Here is a 26,249-nt window from a genome sequence, read left to right as displayed (position 1 = left end):
TGTAAAGCGCATGAAGAAACTCCATACTGATGGACTTTTGGAACCACTTGATTATGAATCACTTGGTACTTGCGAACCGTGCCTCATGGGAAAGATGACTAAAACACCGTTCTCCGGTACTATGGAGAGAGCAACAGATTTGTTGGAAATCATACATACCGATGTATGTGGACCGATGAATATTGAGGCTCGTGGCGGATATCGTTATTTTCTCACCTTCACAGATGACTTAAGCAGATATGGGTATATCTACTTAATGAAACACAAGTCTGAAACATTTGAAAAGTTCAAAGAATTTCAGAGTGAAGTTGAAAATCATCGTAACAAGAAAATAAAATTTCTATGATCTGATCGTGGAGGAGAATATTTGAGTTACGAGTTTGGTGTACATTTGAAAAATTGTGGAATAGTTTCGCAACTCACGCCACCCGGAACACCACAGCGTAATGGTGTGTCCGAACGTCGTAATCGTACTTTACTAGATATGGTACGATCTATGATGTCTCTTACTGAGTTACCGCTATCATTTTGGGGTTATGCTTTAGAGACGGCCGCATTCACGTTAAATAGGGCACCATCAAAATCCGTTGAGACGACGCCTTATGAACTATGGTTTGGCAAGAAACCAAAGTTGTCGTTTCTTAAAGTTTGGGGCTGCGATGCTTATGTGAAAAAGCTTCAACCTGATAAGCTCGAACCCAAATCGGAGAAATGTGTCTTCATAGGATATCCAAAGGAAACTATTGGATACACCTTCTATCACAGATCCGAAGGCAAGATTTTTGTTGCTAAATTCGGAAAATTTCTAGAGAAGGAGTTTCTCTCGAAAGAAGTGAGTGGGAGGAAAGTAGAACTTGACGAGGTAACTGTACCTACTCCCTTATTAGAAAGTAGAACATCACAGAAAACTGTTTCTGCGACACCTACACCAATAAGTGAGGAAGCTAATGATGATGATCATGAAACTTTAGATCAAGATACTATTGAACCTCGTAGATCAACCAGAGTGAGATCCGCACCAGAGTGGTACGAAAATCCTGTTCTGGAAGTCATGCTACTAGATCATGATGAACCTACGAACTATGAAGAAGCGATGGTGAGCCCAGATTCCGCAAAGTGGCTTGAAGCCATGAAATCTGAGATGGGATCCATGTATGAGAACAAAGTATGGACTTTGGTTGACTTGCCCGATGATCGGCAAGCAATTGAGAATAAATGGATCTTTAAGAAGAAGACTGACGCTGATGGTAATGTTACTGTCTACAAAGCTCGACTTGTCGCAAAAGGTTTTCGACAAGTTCAAGGGATTGACTACGATGAGACTTTCTCACCCGTAGCGATGCTTAAGTCTGTCCGAATCATGTTAGCAATTGCCGCATTTTATGATTATGAAATTTGGCAGATGGATGTCAAAACTGCATTCCTGAATGGATTTCTGGAAGAAGAGTTGTATATGATGCAACCGGAAGGTTTTGTCGATCCAAAGGGAGCTAACAAAGTGTGCAAGCTCCAGCGATCCATTTATGGACTGGTGCAAGCCTCTCGGAGTTGGAATAAACGCTTTGATAGTGTGATCAAAGCATTTGGTTTTATACAGACTTTCGGAGAAGCCTGTATTTACAAGAAAGTGAGTGGGAGCTCTGTAGCATTTCTAATATTATATGTGGATGACATATTACTGATTGGAAATGATATAGAATTTCTGGATAGCATAAAGGGATACTTGAATAAAAGTTTTTCAATGAAAGACCTCGGTGAAGCTGCTTACATATTAGGCATAAAGAGCTATAGAGATAGATCAAGACGCTTAATTGGACTTTCACAAAGCACATACCTTGACAAAAATTTGAAGAAGTTCAAAATGGATCAAGCAAAGAAAGGGTTCTTGCCTGTGTTACAAGGTGTGAGATTGAGTAAGACTCAAAGCCCGACCACTGCAGAAGATAGAGAGAAAATGAAAGATGTTCCCTATGCTTCAGCCATAGGCTCTATCATGTATGCAATGCTGTGTACCAGACCTGATGTGTGCCTTGCTATAAGTTTAGCAGGGAGGTACCAAAGTAATCCAGGAGTGGATCACTGGACAGCGGTCAAGAACATCCTGAAATACCTGAGAAGGACTAAGGATATGTTTCTCATATATGGGGGTGACAAAGAGCTCACCGTAAGAGGTTACGTTGATGCAAGCTTTGACACTGATCCGGACGATTCTAAATCGCAAACCGGATACGTGTTTACATTAAACGGTGGAGCTGTCAGTTGGTGCAGTTCTAAACAAAGCGTCGTAGCGGGATCTACATGTGAAGTGGAGTATATAGCTGCTTCGGAAGCAGCGAACGAAGGAGTCTGGATGAAGGAGTTCATATCCGATCTAGGTGTCATACCTAGTGCATCGGGTCCAATGAAAATCTTTTGTGACAATACTGGTGCAATTGCCTTGGCAAAGGAATCCAGATTTCACAAAAGGACCAAACACATCAAGAGACGCTTCAACTCCATCCGGGATCTAGTCCAGGTGGGAGACATAGAGATTTGCAAGATACATACGGATCTGAATGTTGCAGACCCGTTGACTAAGCCTCTTCCACGAGAAAAACATGATCAGCACCAAGACTCCATGGGTGTTAGGATCATTACAGTGTAATCTAGATTATTGACTCTAGTGCAAGTGGGAGACTGAAGGAAATATGCCCTAGAGGCAATAATAAAGTTATTATTTATTTCCTTATATCATGATAAAGGTTTATTATTCATGCTAGAATTGTATTAACCGGAAACATAATACATGTGTGAATACATAGACAAACAGAGTGTCACTAGTATGCCTCTACTAGACTAGCTCGTTAATCAAAGATGGTTATGTTTCCTAACCATGAACAAAGAGTTGTTATTTGATTAACGAGGTCACATCATTAGTTGAATGATCTGATTGACATGACCCATTCTATTAGCTTAGCACCCGATCGTTTAGTATGTTGCTATTGCTTTATCCATGACTTATACATGTTCCTATGACTATGAGATTATGCAACTCCCGTTTGCCGGAGGAACACTTTGGGTACTACCAAACGTCACAACGTAACTGGGTGATTATAAAGGAGTACTACAGGTGTCTCCAATGGTAGATGTTGGGTTGGCGTATTTCGAGATTAGGATTTGTCACTCCGATCGTCGGAGAGGTATCTCTGGGCCCTCTCGGTAATGCACATCACTTAAGCCTTGCAAGCATGGCAACTAATGAGTTAGTTGCGGGATGATATATTACGGAACGAGTAAAGAGACTTGCCGGTAACGAGATTGAACTAAGTATTGGATACTGACGATCGAATCTCGGGCAAGTAACATACCGATGACAAAGGGAACAACGTATGTTGTTATGCGGTCTGACCGATAAAGATCTTCGTAGAATATGTAGGAACCAATATGGGCATCCAGGTCCCGCTATTGGTTATTGACTGGAGACGTGTCTCGGTCATGTCTACATTGTTCTCGAACCGTAGGGTCCGCACGCTTAACGTTATGATGACAGTTATTATGAGTTTATGCATTTTGATGTACCGAAGGTTGTTCGGAGTCCCGGATGTGATCACGGACATGACGAGGAGTCTCGAAATGGTCGAGACGTAAAGATTGATATATTGGAAGCCTATGTTTGGACATCGGAAGTGTTCCGGGTGAAATCGGGATTTTACCGGAATACCGGGAGGGTTACCGGAACCCCCCGGGAGCCAAATGGGCCAACATGGGCCTTGGTGGAAAGGTGAAAGGGCTGCCCCATGGGCTGCACGCCTCCCCCCTTCTCCTAGTCCTATTAGGACTAGGGAAGGTGACCGGCCAACCCCTCTCTCTTTCCCCACTTGGGGAGTCCTATTTGGAATAGGATTGGAGGGGAGTCCTACTCCCGGCGGGAGTAGGACTCCTCCTATGGCTGCCGCACCCCTCCCCCTTTGCCCCTTTATATACGGGGGCAGAGGGCACCTCTAGACACACAATTGATCATTGAGATCGTTCCTTAGCCGTGTGCGGTGCCCCCTGCCACCATATTCTACCTCGGTCATATTGTTGCAGTGCTTAGGCGAAGCCCTGCGTCGGTAGTACATCAAGATCGTCACCACGCCGTCGTGCTGACGGAACTCTTCCTCGACGCTTTGCTGGATCGGAGCCCGAGGATCGTCATCGAGCTGAACGTGTGCTAAGAACTCGGAGGTGCCGGAGTAACGGTGCTTGGATCGGTCGGATCGGGAAGAAGACGTACGACTACTTCCTCAACGTTGTGTCAACGCTTCCGTTGCGATCTACAAGGGTACGTAGATCATACTCTCCCCTCGTTGCTATGCATCACCATGATCTTGCGTGTGCGTAGGAAAATTTTGAAATTACTACGTTCCCCAACAGTGGCATCCGAGCCTAGGTTTTATGGTTTGATGTTATTTGCACGAGTGGAACACGAGTGAGTTGTGGGCGATACAAGTCATACTGCCTACCAGCATGTCATACTTTGGTTCGGCGGTATTGTTGGACGAGACGACCCGGACCAACCTTACGCGTACGCTTACGCGAGACCGGTTCCCTCGACGTGCTTTGCACATAGATGGCTTGCGGGCGACTGTCTCTCCAACTTTAGGTGAACCAAGTGTGGCTATGCCCGGTCCTTGAGAAGGTTAAAACGGAGTCTATTTGACAAACTATCGTTGTGGTTTTGATGCGTAGGTGAGATGAGTTCTTGCTTAAGCCCGTAGCAGCCACGTAAAACTTGCAACAACAAAGTAGAGGACGTCTAACTTGTTTTTGCAGGGCATGTTGTGATGTGATATGGTCAAGGCATGATGCTAAATTTTATTGTATGAGATGATCATGTTTTGTAACCGAGTTATCGGCAACTGGCAGGGAGCCATATGGTTGTCGCTTTATTGTATGCAATACAATCGCGATGTAATGCTTTACTTTATTACTAAGCGGTAGTGATAGTCGTGGAAGCATAAGATTGGCGAGACGACAATGATGCTACGATGGAGATCAAGGTGTCGCGCCGGTGACGATGGTGATCATGACGGTGCTTCGGAGATGGAGATCACAAGCACAAGATGATGATGGCCATATCATATCACTTATATTGATTGCATGTGATGTTTATCCTTTTATGCATCTTATCTTGCTTTGATTGACGGTAGCATTATAAGATGATCTCTCACTAAATTATCAAGAAGTGTTCTCCCTGAGTATGCACCGTTGCAAAAGTTCTTCGTGCTGAGACACCACGTGATGATCGGGTGTGATAGGCTCTACGTTCAAATACAACGGGTGCAAAACAGTTGCACACGCGGAATACTCAGGTTATACTTGACGAGCCAAGCATATCCAGATATGGCCTCGGAACACGGAGACCGAAAGGTCGAGCGTGAATCATATAGTGGATATGATCAACATAACGATGTTCACCATTGAAAACTACTCCATCTCACGTGATGATCGGTTATGGTTTAGTTGATTTGGATCACGTGATCACTTAGAGGATTAGAGGGATGTCTATCTAAGTGGGAGTTCTTAAGTAAATTTGATTAACTGAACTTAAACTTATCATGAACTTAGTACCTGATAGTATCTTGCTTGTTTATGTTGATTGTAGATAGATGGCTCGTGCTGTTGTTCCGTTAAATTTTAATGCGTTCCTTGAGAAAGCAAAGTTGAAAGATGATGGTAGCAATTACACGGACTGGGTCCGTAACTTGAGGATTATCCTCATTGCTGCACAGAAGAATTACGTCCTGGAAGCACCGCTAGGTGCCAGGCCTGCTGCTAGAGCAACACCAGAAGTTATGAACGTCTGGCAGAGCAAAGCTGATGACTACTCGATAGTTCAGTGTGCCATGCTTTACGGCTTAGAATCGGGACTTCAACGACGTTTTGAACGTCATGGAGCATATGAGATGTTCCAGGAGTTGAAGTTAATATTTCAAGCAAATGCCCGGATTGAGAGATATGAAGTCTCCAATAAGTTCTATAGCTGTAAGATGGAGGAGAACAGTTCTGTCAGTGAGCATATACTCAAAATGTCTGGGTATAATAATCACTTGATTCAATTGGGAGTTACTCTTCCGGATGATTGCGTCATTGACAGAATCCTCCAATCACTGCCACCAAGCTACAAAAGCTTCGTGATGAACTATAATATGCAAGGGATGAACAAGACTATTCCCGAGCTCTTCGCAATGCTGAAAGCTGCGGAGGTAGAAATCAAGAAGGAGCATCAAGTGTTGATGGTTAACAAAACCACTAGTTTCAAGAAAAAGGGCAAAGGGAAGAAGAAGGGGAACTTCAAGAAGAACAGCAAGCAAGTTGCTGCTCAAGAGAAGAAACCCAAGTCTGGACCTAAGCCTGAAACTGAGTGCTTCTACTGCAAGCAGACTGGTCACTGGAAGCGGAACTGCCTCAAGTATTTGGCGGATAAGAAGGATGGCAAGGTGAACAAAGGTATATGTGATATACATGTTATTGATGTGTACCTTACTAATGCTCGCAGTAGCACCTGGGTATTTGATACTGGTTCTGTTGCTAATATTTGCAACTCGAAACAGGGACTACAGAATAAGCGGACACTAGCAAAGGACGAGGTGACGATGCGCGTGGGAAACGGTTCCAAGGTCGATGTGATCGCGGTCGGCACGCTACCTCTACATCTACCTTCGGGATTAATATTAGACCTAAATAATTGTTATTTGGTGCCAGCGTTGAGCATGAACATTATATCTGAATCTTGTTTAATGCGAGGCGGTTATCCATTTAAGTCAGAGAATAATGGTTGTTCTATTTATATGAGTAATATCTTTTATGGTCATGCACCTTTGAAGAGTGGTCTATTTTTGATGAATCTCGATAGTAGTGACACACATATTCATAATGTTGAAACCAAAAGATGCAGAGTTGATAATGAAAGTGCAACTTATTTGTGGCATTGTCGTTTAGGTCATATCGGTGTAAAGCGCATGAAGAAACTCCATACTGATGGACTTTTGGAACCACTTGATTATGAATCACTTGGTACTTGCGAACCGTGCCTCATGGGAAAGATGACTAAAACACCGTTCTCCGGTACTATGGAGAGAGCAACAGATTTGTTGGAAATCATACATACCGATGTATGTGGACCGATGAATATTGAGGCTCGTGGCGGATATCGTTATTTTCTCACCTTCACAGATGACTTAAGCAGATATGGGTATATCTACTTAATGAAACACAAGTCTGAAACATTTGAAAAGTTCAAAGAATTTCAGAGTGAAGTTGAAAATCATCGTAACAAGAAAATAAAATTTCTATGATCTGATCGTGGAGGAGAATATTTGAGTTACGAGTTTGGTGTACATTTGAAAAATTGTGGAATAGTTTCGCAACTCACGCCACCCGGAACACCACAGCGTAATGGTGTGTCCGAACGTCGTAATCGTACTTTACTAGATATGGTACGATCTATGATGTCTCTTACTGAGTTACCGCTATCATTTTGGGGTTATGCTTTAGAGACGGCCGCATTCACGTTAAATAGGGCACCATCAAAATCCGTTGAGACGACGCCTTATGAACTATGGTTTGGCAAGAAACCAAAGTTGTCGTTTCTTAAAGTTTGGGGCTGCGATGCTTATGTGAAAAAGCTTCAACCTGATAAGCTCGAACCCAAATCGGAGAAATGTGTCTTCATAGGATATCCAAAGGAAACTATTGGATACACCTTCTATCACAGATCCGAAGGCAAGATTTTTGTTGCTAAATTCGGAAAATTTCTAGAGAAGGAGTTTCTCTCGAAAGAAGTGAGTGGGAGGAAAGTAGAACTTGACGAGGTAACTGTACCTACTCCCTTATTAGAAAGTAGAACATCACAGAAAACTGTTTCTGCGACACCTACACCAATAAGTGAGGAAGCTAATGATGATGATCATGAAACTTTAGATCAAGATACTATTGAACCTCGTAGATCAACCAGAGTGAGATCCGCACCAGAGTGGTACGAAAATCCTGTTCTGGAAGTCATGCTACTAGATCATGATGAACCTACGAACTATGAAGAAGCGATGGTGAGCCCAGATTCCGCAAAGTGGCTTGAAGCCATGAAATCTGAGATGGGATCCATGTATGAGAACAAAGTATGGACTTTGGTTGACTTGCCCGATGATCGGCAAGCAATTGAGAATAAATGGATCTTTAAGAAGAAGACTGACGCTGATGGTAATGTTACTGTCTACAAAGCTCGACTTGTCGCAAAAGGTTTTCGACAAGTTCAAGGGATTGACTACGATGAGACTTTCTCACCCGTAGCGATGCTTAAGTCTGTCCGAATCATGTTAGCAATTGCCGCATTTTATGATTATGAAATTTGGCAGATGGATGTCAAAACTGCATTCCTGAATGGATTTCTGGAAGAAGAGTTGTATATGATGCAACCGGAAGGTTTTGTCGATCCAAAGGGAGCTAACAAAGTGTGCAAGCTCCAGCGATCCATTTATGGACTGGTGCAAGCCTCTCGGAGTTGGAATAAACGCTTTGATAGTGTGATCAAAGCATTTGGTTTTATACAGACTTTCGGAGAAGCCTGTATTTACAAGAAAGTGAGTGGGAGCTCTGTAGCATTTCTAATATTATATGTGGATGACATATTACTGATTGGAAATGATATAGAATTTCTGGATAGCATAAAGGGATACTTGAATAAAAGTTTTTCAATGAAAGACCTCGGTGAAGCTGCTTACATATTAGGCATAAAGAGCTATAGAGATAGATCAAGACGCTTAATTGGACTTTCACAAAGCACATACCTTGACAAAAATTTGAAGAAGTTCAAAATGGATCAAGCAAAGAAAGGGTTCTTGCCTGTGTTACAAGGTGTGAGATTGAGTAAGACTCAAAGCCCGACCACTGCAGAAGATAGAGAGAAAATGAAAGATGTTCCCTATGCTTCAGCCATAGGCTCTATCATGTATGCAATGCTGTGTACCAGACCTGATGTGTGCCTTGCTATAAGTTTAGCAGGGAGGTACCAAAGTAATCCAGGAGTGGATCACTGGACAGCGGTCAAGAACATCCTGAAATACCTGAGAAGGACTAAGGATATGTTTCTCATATATGGGGGTGACAAAGAGCTCACCGTAAGAGGTTACGTTGATGCAAGCTTTGACACTGATCCGGACGATTCTAAATCGCAAACCGGATACGTGTTTACATTAAACGGTGGAGCTGTCAGTTGGTGCAGTTCTAAACAAAGCGTCGTAGCGGGATCTACATGTGAAGCGGAGTATATAGCTGCTTCGGAAGCAGCGAACGAAGGAGTCTGGATGAAGGAGTTCATATCCGATCTAGGTGTCATACCTAGTGCATCGGGTCCAATGAAAATCTTTTGTGACAATACTGGTGCAATTGCCTTGGCAAAGGAATCCAGATTTCACAAAAGGACCAAACACATCAAGAGACGCTTCAACTCCATCCGGGATCTAGTCCAGGTGGGAGACATAGAGATTTGCAAGATACATACGGATCTGAATGTTGCAGACCCGTTGACTAAGCCTCTTCCACGAGAAAAACATGATCAGCACCAAGACTCCATGGGTGTTAGGATCATTACAGTGTAATCTAGATTATTGACTCTAGTGCAAGTGGGAGACTGAAGGAAATATGCCCTAGAGGCAATAATAAAGTTATTATTTATTTCCTTATATCATGATAAAGGTTTATTATTCATGCTAGAATTGTATTAACCGGAAACATAATACATGTGTGAATACATAGACAAACAGAGTGTCACTAGTATGCCTCTACTAGACTAGCTCGTTAATCAAAGATGGTTATGTTTCCTAACCATGAACAAAGAGTTGTTATTTGATTAACGAGGTCACATCATTAGTTGAATGATCTGATTGACATGACCCATTCTATTAGCTTAGCACCCGATCGTTTAGTATGTTGCTATTGCTTTATCCATGACTTATACATGTTCCTATGACTATGAGATTATGCAACTCCCGTTTGCCGGAGGAACACTTTGGGTACTACCAAACGTCACAACGTAACTGGGTGATTATAAAGGAGTACTACAGGTGTCTCCAATGGTAGATGTTGGGTTGGCGTATTTCGAGATTAGGATTTGTCACTCCGATCGTCGGAGAGGTATCTCTGGGCCCTCTCGGTAATGCACATCACTTAAGCCTTGCAAGCATGGCAACTAATGAGTTAGTTGCGGGATGATGTATTACGGAACGAGTAAAGAGACTTGCCGGTAACGAGATTGAACTAAGTATTGGATACTGACGATCGAATCTCGGGCAAGTAACATACCGATGACAAAGGGAACAACGTATGTTGTTATGCGGTCTGACCGATAAAGATCTTCGTAGAATATGTAGGAACCAATATGGGCATCCAGGTCCCGCTATTGGTTATTGACTGGAGACGTGTCTCGGTCATGTCTACATTGTTCTCGAACCGTAGGGTCCGCACGCTTAACGTTATGATGACAGTTATTATGAGTTTATGCATTTTGATGTACCGAAGGTTGTTCGGAGTCCCGGATGTGATCACGGACATGACGAGGAGTCTCGAAATGGTCGAGACGTAAAGATTGATATATTGGAAGCCTATGTTTGGACATCGGAAGTGTTCCGGGTGAAATCGGGATTTTACCGGAATACCGGGAGGGTTACCGGAACCCCCCGGGAGCCAAATGGGCCAACATGGGCCTTGGTGGAAAGGTGAAAGGGCTGCCCCATGGGCTGCACGCCTCCCCCCTTCTCCTAGTCCTATTAGGACTAGGGAAGGTGACCGGCCAACCCCTCTCTCTTTCCCCACTTGGGGAGTCCTATTTGGAATAGGATTGGAGGGGAGTCCTACTCCCGGCGGGAGTAGGACTCCTCCTATGGCTGCCGCACCCCTCCCCCTTTGCCCCTTTATATACGGGGGCAGAGGGCACCTCTAGACACACAATTGATCATTGAGATCGTTCCTTAGCCGTGTGCGGTGCCCCCTGCCACCATATTCTACCTCGGTCATATTGTTGCAGTGCTTAGGCGAAGCCCTGCGTCGGTAGTACATCAAGATCGTCACCACGCCGTCGTGCTGACGGAACTCTTCCTCGACGCTTTGCTGGATCGGAGCCCGAGGATCGTCATCGAGCTGAACGTGTGCTAAGAACTCGGAGGTGCCGGAGTAACGGTGCTTGGATCGGTCGGATCGGGAAGAAGACGTACGACTACTTCCTCAACGTTGTGTCAACGCTTCCGTTGCGATCTACAAGGGTACGTAGATCATACTCTCCCCTCGTTGCTATGCATCACCATGATCTTGCGTGTGCGTAGGAAAATTTTGAAATTACTACGTTCCCCAACAGTGGCATCCGAGCCTAGGTTTTATGGTTTGATGTTATTTGCACGAGTGGAACACGAGTGAGTTGTGGGCGATACAAGTCATACTGCCTACCAGCATGTCATACTTTGGTTCGGCGGTATTGTTGGACGAGACGACCCGGACCAACCTTACGCGTACGCTTACGCGAGACCGGTTCCCTCGACGTGCTTTGCACATAGATGGCTTGCGGGCGACTGTCTCTCCAACTTTAGGTGAACCAAGTGTGGCTATGCCCGGTCCTTGAGAAGGTTAAAACGGAGTCTATTTGACAAACTATCGTTGTGGTTTTGATGCGTAGGTGAGATGAGTTCTTGCTTAAGCCCGTAGCAGCCACGTAAAACTTGCAACAACAAAGTAGAGGACGTCTAACTTGTTTTTGCAGGGCATGTTGTGATGTGATATGGTCAAGGCATGATGCTAAATTTTATTGTATGAGATGATCATGTTTTGTAACCGAGTTATCGGCAACTGGCAGGGAGCCATATGGTTGTCGCTTTATTGTATGCAATACAATCGCGATGTAATGCTTTACTTTATTACTAAGCGGTAGTGATAGTCGTGGAAGCATAAGATTGGCGAGACGACAATGATGCTACGATGGAGATCAAGGTGTCGCGCCGGTGACGATGGTGATCATGACGGTGCTTCGGAGATGGAGATCACAAGCACAAGATGATGATGGCCATATCATATCACTTATATTGATTGCATGTGATGTTTATCCTTTTATGCATCTTATCTTGCTTTGATTGACGGTAGCATTATAAGATGATCTCTCACTAAATTATCAAGAAGTGTTCTCCCTGAGTATGCACCGTTGCAAAAGTTCTTCGTGCTGAGACACCACGTGATGATCGGGTGTGATAGGCTCTACGTTCAAATACAACGGGTGCAAAACAGTTGCACACGCGGAATACTCAGGTTATACTTGACGAGCCAAGCATATCCAGATATGGCCTCGGAACACGGAGACCGAAAGGTCGAGCGTGAATCATATAGTGGATATGATCAACATAACGATGTTCACCATTGAAAACTACTCCATCTCACGTGATGATCGGTTATGGTTTAGTTGATTTGGATCACGTGATCACTTAGAGGATTAGAGGGATGTCTATCTAAGTGGGAGTTCTTAAGTAAATTTGATTAACTGAACTTAAACTTATCATGAACTTAGTACCTGATAGTATCTTGCTTGTTTATGTTGATTGTAGATAGATGGCTCGTGCTGTTGTTCCGTTAAATTTTAATGCGTTCCTTGAGAAAGCAAAGTTGAAAGATGATGGTAGCAATTACACGGACTGGGTCCGTAACTTGAGGATTATCCTCATTGCTGCACAGAAGAATTACGTCCTGGAAGCACCGCTAGGTGCCAGGCCTGCTGCTAGAGCAACACCAGAAGTTATGAACGTCTGGCAGAGCAAAGCTGATGACTACTCGATAGTTCAGTGTGCCATGCTTTACGGCTTAGAATCGGGACTTCAACGACGTTTTGAACGTCATGGAGCATATGAGATGTTCCAGGAGTTGAAGTTAATATTTCAAGCAAATGCCCGGATTGAGAGATATGAAGTCTCCAATAAGTTCTATAGCTGTAAGATGGAGGAGAACAGTTCTGTCAGTGAGCATATACTCAAAATGTCTGGGTATAATAATCACTTGATTCAATTGGGAGTTACTCTTCCGGATGATTGCGTCATTGACAGAATCCTCCAATCACTGCCACCAAGCTACAAAAGCTTCGTGATGAACTATAATATGCAAGGGATGAACAAGACTATTCCCGAGCTCTTCGCAATGCTGAAAGCTGCGGAGGTAGAAATCAAGAAGGAGCATCAAGTGTTGATGGTTAACAAAACCACTAGTTTCAAGAAAAAGGGCAAAGGGAAGAAGAAGGGGAACTTCAAGAAGAACAGCAAGCAAGTTGCTGCTCAAGAGAAGAAACCCAAGTCTGGACCTAAGCCTGAAACTGAGTGCTTCTACTGCAAGCAGACTGGTCACTGGAAGCGGAACTGCCTCAAGTATTTGGCGGATAAGAAGGATGGCAAGGTGAACAAAGGTATATGTGATATACATGTTATTGATGTGTACCTTACTAATGCTCGCAGTAGCACCTGGGTATTTGATACTGGTTCTGTTGCTAATATTTGCAACTCGAAACAGGGACTACAGAATAAGCGGACACTAGCAAAGGACGAGGTGACGATGCGCGTGGGAAACGGTTCCAAGGTCGATGTGATCGCGGTCGGCACGCTACCTCTACATCTACCTTCGGGATTAATATTAGACCTAAATAATTGTTATTTGGTGCCAGCGTTGAGCATGAACATTATATCTGAATCTTGTTTAATGCGAGGCGGTTATCCATTTAAGTCAGAGAATAATGGTTGTTCTATTTATATGAGTAATATCTTTTATGGTCATGCACCTTTGAAGAGTGGTCTATTTTTGATGAATCTCGATAGTAGTGACACACATATTCATAATGTTGAAACCAAAAGATGCAGAGTTGATAATGAAAGTGCAACTTATTTGTGGCATTGTCGTTTAGGTCATATCGGTGTAAAGCGCATGAAGAAACTCCATACTGATGGACTTTTGGAACCACTTGATTATGAATCACTTGGTACTTGCGAACCGTGCCTCATGGGAAAGATGACTAAAACACCGTTCTCCGGTACTATGGAGAGAGCAACAGATTTGTTGGAAATCATACATACCGATGTATGTGGACCGATGAATATTGAGGCTCGTGGCGGATATCGTTATTTTCTCACCTTCACAGATGACTTAAGCAGATATGGGTATATCTACTTAATGAAACACAAGTCTGAAACATTTGAAAAGTTCAAAGAATTTCAGAGTGAAGTTGAAAATCATCGTAACAAGAAAATAAAATTTCTATGATCTGATCGTGGAGGAGAATATTTGAGTTACGAGTTTGGTGTACATTTGAAAAATTGTGGAATAGTTTCGCAACTCACGCCACCCGGAACACCACAGCGTAATGGTGTGTCCGAACGTCGTAATCGTACTTTACTAGATATGGTACGATCTATGATGTCTCTTACTGAGTTACCGCTATCATTTTGGGGTTATGCTTTAGAGACGGCCGCATTCACGTTAAATAGGGCACCATCAAAATCCGTTGAGACGACGCCTTATGAACTATGGTTTGGCAAGAAACCAAAGTTGTCGTTTCTTAAAGTTTGGGGCTGCGATGCTTATGTGAAAAAGCTTCAACCTGATAAGCTCGAACCCAAATCGGAGAAATGTGTCTTCATAGGATATCCAAAGGAAACTATTGGATACACCTTCTATCACAGATCCGAAGGCAAGATTTTTGTTGCTAAATTCGGAAAATTTCTAGAGAAGGAGTTTCTCTCGAAAGAAGTGAGTGGGAGGAAAGTAGAACTTGACGAGGTAACTGTACCTACTCCCTTATTAGAAAGTAGAACATCACAGAAAACTGTTTCTGCGACACCTACACCAATAAGTGAGGAAGCTAATGATGATGATCATGAAACTTTAGATCAAGATACTATTGAACCTCGTAGATCAACCAGAGTGAGATCCGCACCAGAGTGGTACGAAAATCCTGTTCTGGAAGTCATGCTACTAGATCATGATGAACCTACGAACTATGAAGAAGCGATGGTGAGCCCAGATTCCGCAAAGTGGCTTGAAGCCATGAAATCTGAGATGGGATCCATGTATGAGAACAAAGTATGGACTTTGGTTGACTTGCCCGATGATCGGCAAGCAATTGAGAATAAATGGATCTTTAAGAAGAAGACTGACGCTGATGGTAATGTTACTGTCTACAAAGCTCGACTTGTCGCAAAAGGTTTTCGACAAGTTCAAGGGATTGACTACGATGAGACTTTCTCACCCGTAGCGATGCTTAAGTCTGTCCGAATCATGTTAGCAATTGCCGCATTTTATGATTATGAAATTTGGCAGATGGATGTCAAAACTGCATTCCTGAATGGATTTCTGGAAGAAGAGTTGTATATGATGCAACCGGAAGGTTTTGTCGATCCAAAGGGAGCTAACAAAGTGTGCAAGCTCCAGCGATCCATTTATGGACTGGTGCAAGCCTCTCGGAGTTGGAATAAACGCTTTGATAGTGTGATCAAAGCATTTGGTTTTATACAGACTTTCGGAGAAGCCTGTATTTACAAGAAAGTGAGTGGGAGCTCTGTAGCATTTCTAATATTATATGTGGATGACATATTACTGATTGGAAATGATATAGAATTTCTGGATAGCATAAAGGGATACTTGAATAAAAGTTTTTCAATGAAAGACCTCGGTGAAGCTGCTTACATATTAGGCATAAAGAGCTATAGAGATAGATCAAGACGCTTAATTGGACTTTCACAAAGCACATACCTTGACAAAAATTTGAAGAAGTTCAAAATGGATCAAGCAAAGAAAGGGTTCTTGCCTGTGTTACAAGGTGTGAGATTGAGTAAGACTCAAAGCCCGACCACTGCAGAAGATAGAGAGAAAATGAAAGATGTTCCCTATGCTTCAGCCATAGGCTCTATCATGTATGCAATGCTGTGTACCAGACCTGATGTGTGCCTTGCTATAAGTTTAGCAGGGAGGTACCAAAGTAATCCAGGAGTGGATCACTGGACAGCGGTCAAGAACATCCTGAAATACCTGAGAAGGACTAAAGATATGTTTCTCATATATGGGGGTGACAAAGAGCTCACCGTAAGAGGTTACGTTGATGCAAGCTTTGACACTGATCCGGACGATTCTAAATCGCAAACCGGATACGTGTTTACATTAAACGGTGGAGCTGTCAGTTGGTGCAGTTCTAAACAAAGCGTCGTAGCGGGATCTACATGTGAAGCGGAGTATATAGCTGCTTCGGAAGCAGCGAACGAAGGAGTCTGGATGAAGGAGTTCATATCCGATCTAGGTGTCATACCTAGTGCATCGGGTCCAATGAAAATCTTTTGTGACAATACTGGTGCAATTGCCTTGGCAAAGGAATCCAGATTTCACAAAAGGACCAAACACATCAAGAGACGCTTCAACTCCATCCGGGATCTAGTCCAGGTGGGAGACATAGAGATTTGCAAGATACATACGGATCTGAATGTTGCAGACCCGTTGACTAAGCCTCTTCCACGAGCAAAACATGATCAGCACCAAGACTCCATGGGTGTTAGGATCATTACAGTGTAATCTAGATTATTGACTCTAGTGCAAGTGGGAGACTGAAGGAAATATGCCCTAGAGGTAATAATAAAGTTATTATTTATTTCCTTATATCATGATAAAGGTTTATTATTCATGCTAGAATTGTATTAACCGGAAACATAATACATGTGTGAATACATAGACAAACAGAGTGTCACTAGTATGCCTCTACTAGACTAGCTCGTTAATCAAAGATGGTTATGTTTCCTAACCATGAACAAAGAGTTGTTATTTGATTAACGAGGTCACATCATTAGTTGAATGATCTGATTGACATGACCCATTCTATTAGCTTAGCACCCGATCGTTTAGTATGTTGCTATTGCTTTATCCATGACTTATACATGTTCCTATGACTATGAGATTATGCAACTCCCGTTTGCCGGAGGAACACTTTGGGTACTACCAAACGTCACAACGTAACTGGGTGATTATAAAGGAGTACTACAGGTGTCTCCAATGGTAGATGTTGGGTTGGCGTATTTCGAGATTAGGATTTGTCACTCCGATCGTCGGAGAGGTATCTCTAGGCCCTCTCGGTAATGCACATCACTTAAGCCTTGCAAGCATGGCAACTAATGAGTTAGTTGCGGGATGATGTATTACGGAACGAGTAAAGAGACTTGCCGGTAACGAGATTGAACTAAGTATTGGATACTGACGATCGAATCTCGGGCAAGTAACATACCGATGACAAAGGGAACAACGTATGTTGTTATGCGGTCTGACCGATAAAGATCTTCGTAGAATATGTAGGAACCAATATGGGCATCCAGGTCCCGCTATTGGTTATTGACTGGAGACGTGTCTCGGTCATGTCTACATTGTTCTCGAACCGTAGGGTCCGCACGCTTAACGTTATGATGACAGTTATTATGAGTTTATGCATTTTGATGTACCGAAGGTTGTTCGGAGTCCCGGATGTGATCACGGACATGACGAGGAGTCTCGAAATGGTCGAGATGTAAAGATTGATATATTGGAAGCCTATGTTTGGACATCGGAAGTGTTCCGGGTGAAATCGGGATTTTACCGGAATACCGGGAGGGTTACCGGAACCCCCCGGGAGCCAAATGGGCCAACATGGGCCTTGGTGGAAAGGTGAAAGGGCTGCCCCATGGGCTGCACGCCTCCCCCCTTCTCCTAGTCCTATTAGGACTAGGGAAGGTGGCCGGCCAACCCCTCTCTCTTTCCCCACTTGGGGAGTCCTATTTGGAATAGGATTGGAGGGGAGTCCTACTCCCGGTGGGAGTAGGACTCCTCCTATGGCTGCCGCACCCCTCCCCCTTTGCCCCTTTATATACGGGGGCAGAGGGCACCTCTAGACACACAATTGATCATTGAGATCGTTCCTTAGCCGTGTGCGGTGCCCCCTGCCACCATATTCTACCTCGGTCATATTGTTGCAGTGCTTAGGCGAAGCCCTGCGTCGGTAGTACATCAAGATCGTCACCACGCCGTCGTGCTGACGGAACTCTTCCTCGACGCTTTGCTGGATCGGAGCCCGAGGATCGTCATCGAGCTGAACGTGTGCTAAGAACTCGGAGGTGCCGGAGTAACGGTGCTTGGATCGGTCGGATCGGGAAGAAGACGTACGACTACTTCCTCAACGTTGTGTCAACGCTTCCGTTGCGATCTACAAGGGTACGTAGATCATACTCTCCCCTCGTTGCTATGCATCACCATGATCTTGCGTGTGCGTAGGAAAATTTTGAAATTACTACGTTCCCCAACACATGGTTGATTTCATTTCCCTTGATTGTGTTCTTGCTTTGGGTAGAGCCGGGAGACTAGTACGTGATCGAGGAACCCGTTGAGTACGCTTACGAGGATCAAGCTTACGTCAACTCGGAGAACTTTGCAAGCAAGATGACCATACCCTCGAAATCACTTCTATCCTTGCTTGCTAGTTGCTCGCTCTATTGCTATGCCTATGACGCAATACCTACCACATGCTTTATCATGCCTCCCATATTGCCATGTCAAACCTCTAACCCACCTTGTCCTAGCAAACCGTTGTTTGGCTATGTTACCGCTTTGCTCAGCCCCTCTTATAGCGTTGTTAGTTGCAGGTGAAGATTGGAGTTTGTTCCTTGTTGGAACATGATTATTGTTGGTATATCATTATTATATCTTGTTTACTTTAATGCACCTATATACTTGGTAAAGGGTGGAAGGCTCGGCCTTATGCCTGGTGTTTTGTTCCACTCTTGCCGCCCTAGTTTCCGTCATACCGGTGTTATGTTCCTTGATTTTGCGTTCCTTACGCGGTTGGGTTATAATGGGAACCCCTTGACAGTTCGCCTTGAATAAAACTCCTCCAGCAAGGCCCAACCTTGGTTTTACCATTTGCCACCTAAGCCTTTTCCCTTGGGTTCCGCGGACTCAAGGGTCATCTTTATTTTAAACCCCCGGGCTAGTGCTCCTCTGAGTATTGGTCCAAACTAGAGTCCTTTGCAGCGCCCCCCTCGGGGAAACTCGAGGTTTGGTTTTAGTTGTACGGAGCGCTCTTCCGGTGTGCCCTGAGAACGAGATATGTGCAGCTCCTATCGGGATTTGTCGGCACATTCGGGCGGCTTTGCTGGTCTTGTTTTACCATTGTCGAGATGTCTTGTAACCGGGATTCCGAGTCTGATCAGGCCATCCTGGGAGAAGGAATATCCTTCGTTGACCGTGAGAGCTTGTGATGGGCTAAGTTGGGACACCCCTGCAGGTATTTGAACTTTCGAAAGCCGTGCCCACGGTTATGGGCAGATGGGAATTTGTTAATGTCCGGTTGTAGAAAACATGAAACTTAACTTAATTAAAATGGGTCAACGGCGTGTGTAGCCGTGATGGTCTCTTTTCAGCGGAGTCCTGGAAGAGAACACGGTCTCGTGTTATGCTTGAACATAAGTAGTTCTAGGATCACTTCTTGATCATAGATTCTCGAACGTGCTTTGCCTTCTCTTCTCGCTCTCATTTGCGTAAGTTAGCCACCATATATGCTAGTGCTTACTGCAGCTCCACCCCACATACCTTTTACCTACCCATAAGATTAAATAGTCTTGATCGCGAGGGTGTGAGATTGCTGAGCCCCCGTGACTCACAGATTACTTCCAAAACCAGATGCAGGTGTCGATGATACCATTCCAGGCGATGCGACTGAACTCAAGTGGGAGTTCGACGAGGACTCATGACGTTACTATGTTTCTTTTCCAGACGATCAGTAGTGGAGCCCAGTTGGGGCGATCGGGGATCTTATGCATACAGGGTTGTCTTTATTTTGGTTCCATAGTCTGACCTTGATTGTATCTGGATGATGTAATGCTATATTTATGTATTGTGTGAAGTGGCGATTGTAACCCAACTCTGTACCTCTTTCTTATTCAGTACATGGGATGTGTAAAGATTACCCCTCTTGCGACATGCCTACAATGCGGTTATGCCTCTAAGTCGTGCTCCGACACGTGGGAGATATAGCCGCATCATGGGTGTTACAATAAGATAAATATCTTTGGTATTTTTATTGTATAGATTGAAAAATAAAGATTGCAAAATAAACTACGATGGAAATAGCAAGTAGATAAGAAAATAATATGATGGAAGATAGACCCGGGGGACAAAGGTTTCACTAGTGGCTTCTCTCAAGATAGCAAATTCAACGGTGGGTGAAAAATTACAATCGAGCAATTGATAGAAAAGCGCATAGTTATGAGAATATCTAGGCATGATCATGTATATAGGCATCACGTCCGCGACAAGTAGACCGAAACGATTCTGCATCTACTACTATTACTCCACTCATCGACCGCTATCCAGCATGCATCTAGAGTATTAAGTTCATAAGAACAAAGTAATGCATTAGGCAAGATGACATGATGTAGAGGGATAAACTCAAGCAATATGATATAAACCCCATCTTTTTATCCTCGATGGCAACAATACAATACATGCCTTGCTGCCCCTGCTGTCACTGGGAAAGGACACCGCAAGATTGAACCCAAAACTAAGCACTTCTCCCATTGCAAGAAAGATCAATCTAGTAGGCCAAACCAAACTGATAATTCAAAGAGACTTGCAAAGATATTAAATCATGCATAAAAGATTTCAGAAAAGAATCAAATATTGTTCATAGATAATCTTGATCATAAACCCACAATTCATCGGATCTCGACAAACACACCGCAAAAAGAAATACATCAAATAGATCTCCAAGAGAATCGAGGATAACTTTGTATTGAGATCCAAAGAGAGAGAAGAAGCCATCTAGCTAATAACTATGGACCCGAAGGTCTATGGTAAACTACTCACACATCATCGGAGAAGCTATGGTGTTGATGTAGAAGCCCTCCGTGATCGATTCCCCCTCCGGCGGAGCGTCGGAAAAGGCCCCAAGATGGGATCTCATGGGCACAGAAGGTTGCGGCGGTGGAAATACAGTTTCGTGGTGCTCTTGGATGTTTTCGGGGTATATGGGTATATATAGGAGGAAGAAGTACGTCGGTGGACCTGTGAGGAGCCCATGAGGGTGGGGACGCGCCTACCCCCCTGGGCGAACCCTCCTACCTCGTGGCCTCCTTGCTTTTTTCTTTACGTCCAGTCCAAGTCTCCTGGATCACATTTGTTCCAAAAATAACACTCCCTGAAGGTTTCATTCCATTTGGATTCCGTTTGATATTCCTTTTCTGTGAAATAATGAAATAGGCAAAAAAACAACAATTTGCACTGGGCCTTTGGTTAGTAGGTTAGTCCCAAAAATAATATAAAAAGGTATATTAAAGCCCATTAAACATCGAAAACAGATAATATAATAGCATGGAACAATCAAAAATTATAGATACATTGGAGACGTATCAACGGTGACTCCGGTGGCGGCCTCTCAGGGGCGCAGGCGCACCCGTTCAACGACCGGTGTTGCCTCTGGCGGCCGTGGTGGTGCCGCTTCTCATGGTAGGAGATGCTGCGGACGGGGCGACCTCAGTGATGGGGGGAGGCGTGCGGCCATCGCCTGGCCACCACAGTCATGCTCCCACTCAGCTGACGCATCTTCGGAATTCGTCGTGTGGTCGAGGAGACCAGCGGGCATCTGGTTCCAGCTTCCGCATTCCTTCGCGAGTGCCCTGCCGGCCGGAGGGCCCAGTGGCCTCTTGCTGCAGGCTAACGGCTGGAACAGCAAGGCCTTATGGGTGGATGTTGAAGTCACCGCTGCTGGCAACGTGTTTCTGAACCGCGGGTGGCAGCCATTTGCCCGCACGCACATGAAAGTGCAACTAATCCCTGGGTGGTTTTGGTAATTATTAACAACAAATAACTAATTGAACTAATATCCTTACAAGATAATCTTTTCAGAAAGTTCAATGATTGGCATGGCATGGACTAGAGATGTGGACCCCTCAAAATGCTAAGGACACATATTGGCACAAGCTCGAGACTCTACATTTTCATTTTAGTGATCCAAGATCACATTGAGTCCATAGAAAATCCAATACTATTAAAAGGGGATGAGGTGTTGCTTAATGGCTTGCTTGCTCAAAATTCTTAGTGATATGCTCCAAAAGCCCTCAACCACTTTCTGATTTTCCACATTTGTCCCAAACCAAAAGTCAAAATTGGCCCCACCGATTTGATCTATCCGGCGCCACCGAGTTCATTTGACACAGCCATAGTGAGAAACCCTAATTAGTTTGGCTCACCGATAGGGATCTCGGTCTCACTGAGATGGGATTGCAAACTCTCTGTTTCCCTTCACAACGTTTTGGTCTAACCGAGATGAGCGATCGGTCCCATCGAGTTTGCAACGCAAACTCTCTGTTTCCTTTCCGTAATGTTTCGGTCTCACCAAAATGAGCGATCGGTCCCATCGAGTTTGCATGAGCAACTCTATGTTTGCCTATTACTGAAATCGTTCTCACTGAGTTCATGTGATCGGCCTCACCGAGATTAAGTTATGCCCTAAACCTAACAAAATCGGTCCCATAGAGTTGATCGTGTCGGTCCCACCGAAATGCCTAATGTTCACATTTTGAACTAAATCGGTCTGACTGAGTTTCACTATTCAGTCCCACCGAGTTTGGTAAATTGTGTGTAACAGTTAGATTTTGTGTGGAGGCTATATATACCCCTCCACCCTTCCTCCATTCATGGATGAGAGCCATCAGAACGTGGCTACACTTCCAGCATTCATTTTCTGAGAGAGAACCACCTACTCATTTGTTGAGACCAAGACATTCCAATCCAACCACAAGAATCTTGATCTCTAGCCTTCCCCAAGTTGCTTTCCACTCAAATCATCTTTCCACCATATCCAAATCTGTGAGAGAGAGTTGAATGTTGGGGATACTATCATTTGAAGCACAAGAGCAAGGAGTTCATCATCAATACACCATATATTACCTTTTGGAGAGTGGTGTCTCCTAGATTGGTTAGGTGTCACTTGGGAGCCTCCGTCAAGATTGTGGAGTTGAACCAAGGAGTTTGTAAGGGCAAGGAGATCGCCTACTTCGTGAAGATCTACCCAAGTGAGGCAAGTTTTTCGTGGGCGATGGCCATGGTGGGATAGACAAGGTTGCTTCTTCGTGGACCCTTCGTGGGTGGAGCCCTCTGTGGACTTGCGCAACCGTTAACCTTCATGGGTTGAAGTCTCCATCAACGTGGATGTACGATAGCACCACCTATCGGAACCACGCCAAAAATCTCCGTGTCTACATTGCGTTTGCTCCCCTCAAACTCATCCCCTTTACCTTCATATGCAATGATTTACATTGAGCTGCTATACTCTTAGAATTGCATGTGTAGGTTGATTGCTTGACTTGTGATAAGTTGCTAAAATTTGCCAAGACTTAAAATTGGGAAAAGGATAGATTTTTATTTGGTCAGGTAGTCTAATCACCACCCCTCTAGACATACTTTTGATCCTATAGTGCGGCCTGCATGGGAGGTGCACCCTCTACTTCAGGTATGGCAGCATCGTGCCTTTCTATGTCAGGGTCTTCGGGGAAAACGTTCGGCGCCTAGGGTGCTTCTCGGAGAGCCACAGCGACGACGTGGACGACAACATCAGCATCACCGCTGGCGGTCAGCTTGCCCTTGGCGACGGCCACACCGCCTCCAGCAGCGGAGGCTCCTATTCTGGGCAGAGCACAAGCGATGGCGACTACGATGAGCCGCCACACTGCCGGGCTCGAACCGGGGAGGACGACGAGCTGCATCGCCGGTGCGCCCCGGTGAAGCAGGAGGAAGACTCCGACTGAGCTCGAGCGTTGTTGGAGTCGGGCCTCAGGAGCCACTGTAGTCGCACAACTTGCTTTTGTTTCTCTATTTCTCGTGCATCGAAAAAAGTAGAAGGCCCTGTTGGGGTGTGTAATGAACCATGGCGCTTGCGCCAGTATGCTATGCTCGTTACTCTATGTTATGTGGTGATATCCATGTTGCTACTGGGTGTGGTTAGGGTGACTTAGTTCGATGTCCTCGCGGTAGATTCCCATGATGCGAGAGCATGCCCTTTCAGGAGCGTCTTTCGAGGGCTTCCTTATTGGAAACTCGAGGATGGTCGAACCCCCGGAGGTGCCACGTGTCTACACGGTTAGAAAACCTCATGAGGCGCCATACCTCTCGCAAGCCCCACAGCGTGGGTTAATTGCGGCTAGTATGCCATGTCGCAATGCCCGGAGGCATGAACTCGAGAGGGCGCCTGCCTGTGAGCTCGTTTGAGAGCGTCCCGCGAGGATTAAATCGCCAAAGTTGGGGTAACAATGTTTTGGTGAGGTGTGGTCGCGGGCGAGCCTAGGCGCACACACCGTACCCAGCCCCCGCACGCGGAATGCGCGAGGAAGAGCGACGGGCAACTATCACTCTTCCTAAAACAAGGTTCAAAGGGCAAACACTACAGGGAGAGAAAAGAAAGAAACTTCCCAACCCTTGTGAATAAAAGACACGAAAACTTCAAATTTCATTCAAGAAGTCGAAAACCAGCTACAGAAAGCAAGCAAAAGAACGACCGCGTCCGGCACTTAGTATAGTCTTGTCTTCCCACCAGTGTGAAGCATGGGACCTCCACTAGGACGTTGGTGGGAGCCCTCGTGAGTCCCAGGGGCGGCACTCAGGAGACTCCGGGGCGTTTACAACCCCAACTCATTATTACGTGAGAGTGTCATGAGCGGAGATCTTCACAAGCACTGGGACTTGTTCATGGGTAGAACTTCCAGAGGTGCTGGGTATTTTAGGCGTTCTGGATGGGGACCCCGTCCTGCGTCTCCAGGTGCGCAGCGCCAAGCCTGGAGACACGGGCGATCTTGAACGGGGCCCTCCCACATGGGTGAGAGCTTATGAAGCCCTTACCTAGAGAGCACCCGCCTTAGCACAAGGTCACCCACGTCGAGAGTCCTGGAGCGGACGATGTAGCAGTGATACCGCTCCAGCGCCTGCTGGTACCTCGCTGCACGGAGCGAGGCTTGACGGCAACGTTCCTCCCCCAGCACGAGGTCCATCCCCTTCCTGGCGTCCTGCGCACCTCATCAAATGCCAAGACTCACATGGAGCGATGCCTGACCTCATGAGGGAGGACTACCTTGGCTCCGTAGATGAGGAAGAATGGAGTCTCGCCGGTGGGCTTCGTTGTAGTGGTGCGGATGGACCACAGCACGGACTGGAGCTCATCGTGCCATCACCTACCGTAGGCCTCGAGCTTCTTCTTGAAGGTCCGTGCCTTGAGGCCCCTTAGGGTCTCCGTGTTGGCGCGCTTAGCCTGGCCATTGCTTCATGGGTGTGCCACTGAAGCATAGCATACCTGCGTTCCAAGGTTAGCACAATATGTTTTGAAGAGGTTGCTCGTGAACTTTGAGCCATTGTCGGTGATAATGCGGTTAGGAACCCCTAAATGACTCATGAGGCCCTTGACGAACTTGACGGCCGAGCCAGCTGGGATGGTGCGGACGGCCTCCACTTCCGCCCACTTGGTGAACTTGTCGATGGTGACGTACATGTAGCGGTAGCCCCCGGGCGCTCGAGGGAACGGGCCCAGGATGTCCAGCCCTCAGACTGCGAATGGCCAGGAGAGCGGAATAGTCTGGAGACCCTGAGCGGGCTGGTGGATCTGCTTGGCATGGAACTGACAGGCCTCACAAGATCTTACCAACTCAGTGGCATAATTGAGCGACGTGGGCTAGTAGAATCTACTGCGGAACGCCTTGCCCATGAGGATGCTCGATGAGGAGTGATGTCCGCAGTCCCCGCCACAGCCAACAGCTCGCATCCCTGCTCCCTAGAGATGCATCATAGAGAAACGTCGTTCGGGCGCCTTCAGTAGAGCTCACCGTCCTGGATGCAGTATGCTGTGGCCTGGCGAGCCACACGCTCCGCGTCCTCCTCCCTCTCCGGCAAGGCGCCCCAAAGCAGGTATGATTTGGACTCCTCAGACCAGCACCCCTCCTGAGGTTCGAGTGCAAGGAGCAGGTGGGCCCCCGAGGTTGGGCCGTAAGCTGGGCACCTGAGGGGGCGTCGGGTGGAGCTCCTCTTGAGGCGATCCTGGTCCCGCAGCGGGGGACCTGCTGACGGTTTGAAGAGCTGCTCCTCAAAGACACCAGGTTCCTGAGGGTAACGCCGGGACGCCCTCTTGGCGATGCCGTCCGCCTCCTTGTTCGTGCCGCGCGGCACGTGCTGCACTT

The sequence above is a fragment of the Triticum urartu genome, chromosome 7A (assembly GCF_056163025.1).
Source record: "Triticum urartu cultivar PI428250 chromosome 7A, HENAU_Tu73, whole genome shotgun sequence".
NCBI classification, from domain to species: Eukaryota; Viridiplantae; Streptophyta; class Magnoliopsida; order Poales; family Poaceae; genus Triticum; species Triticum urartu.
The sequence above is the reverse complement of the archived record's forward strand: the minus strand, read 5'-3'. Positions refer to the sequence as shown.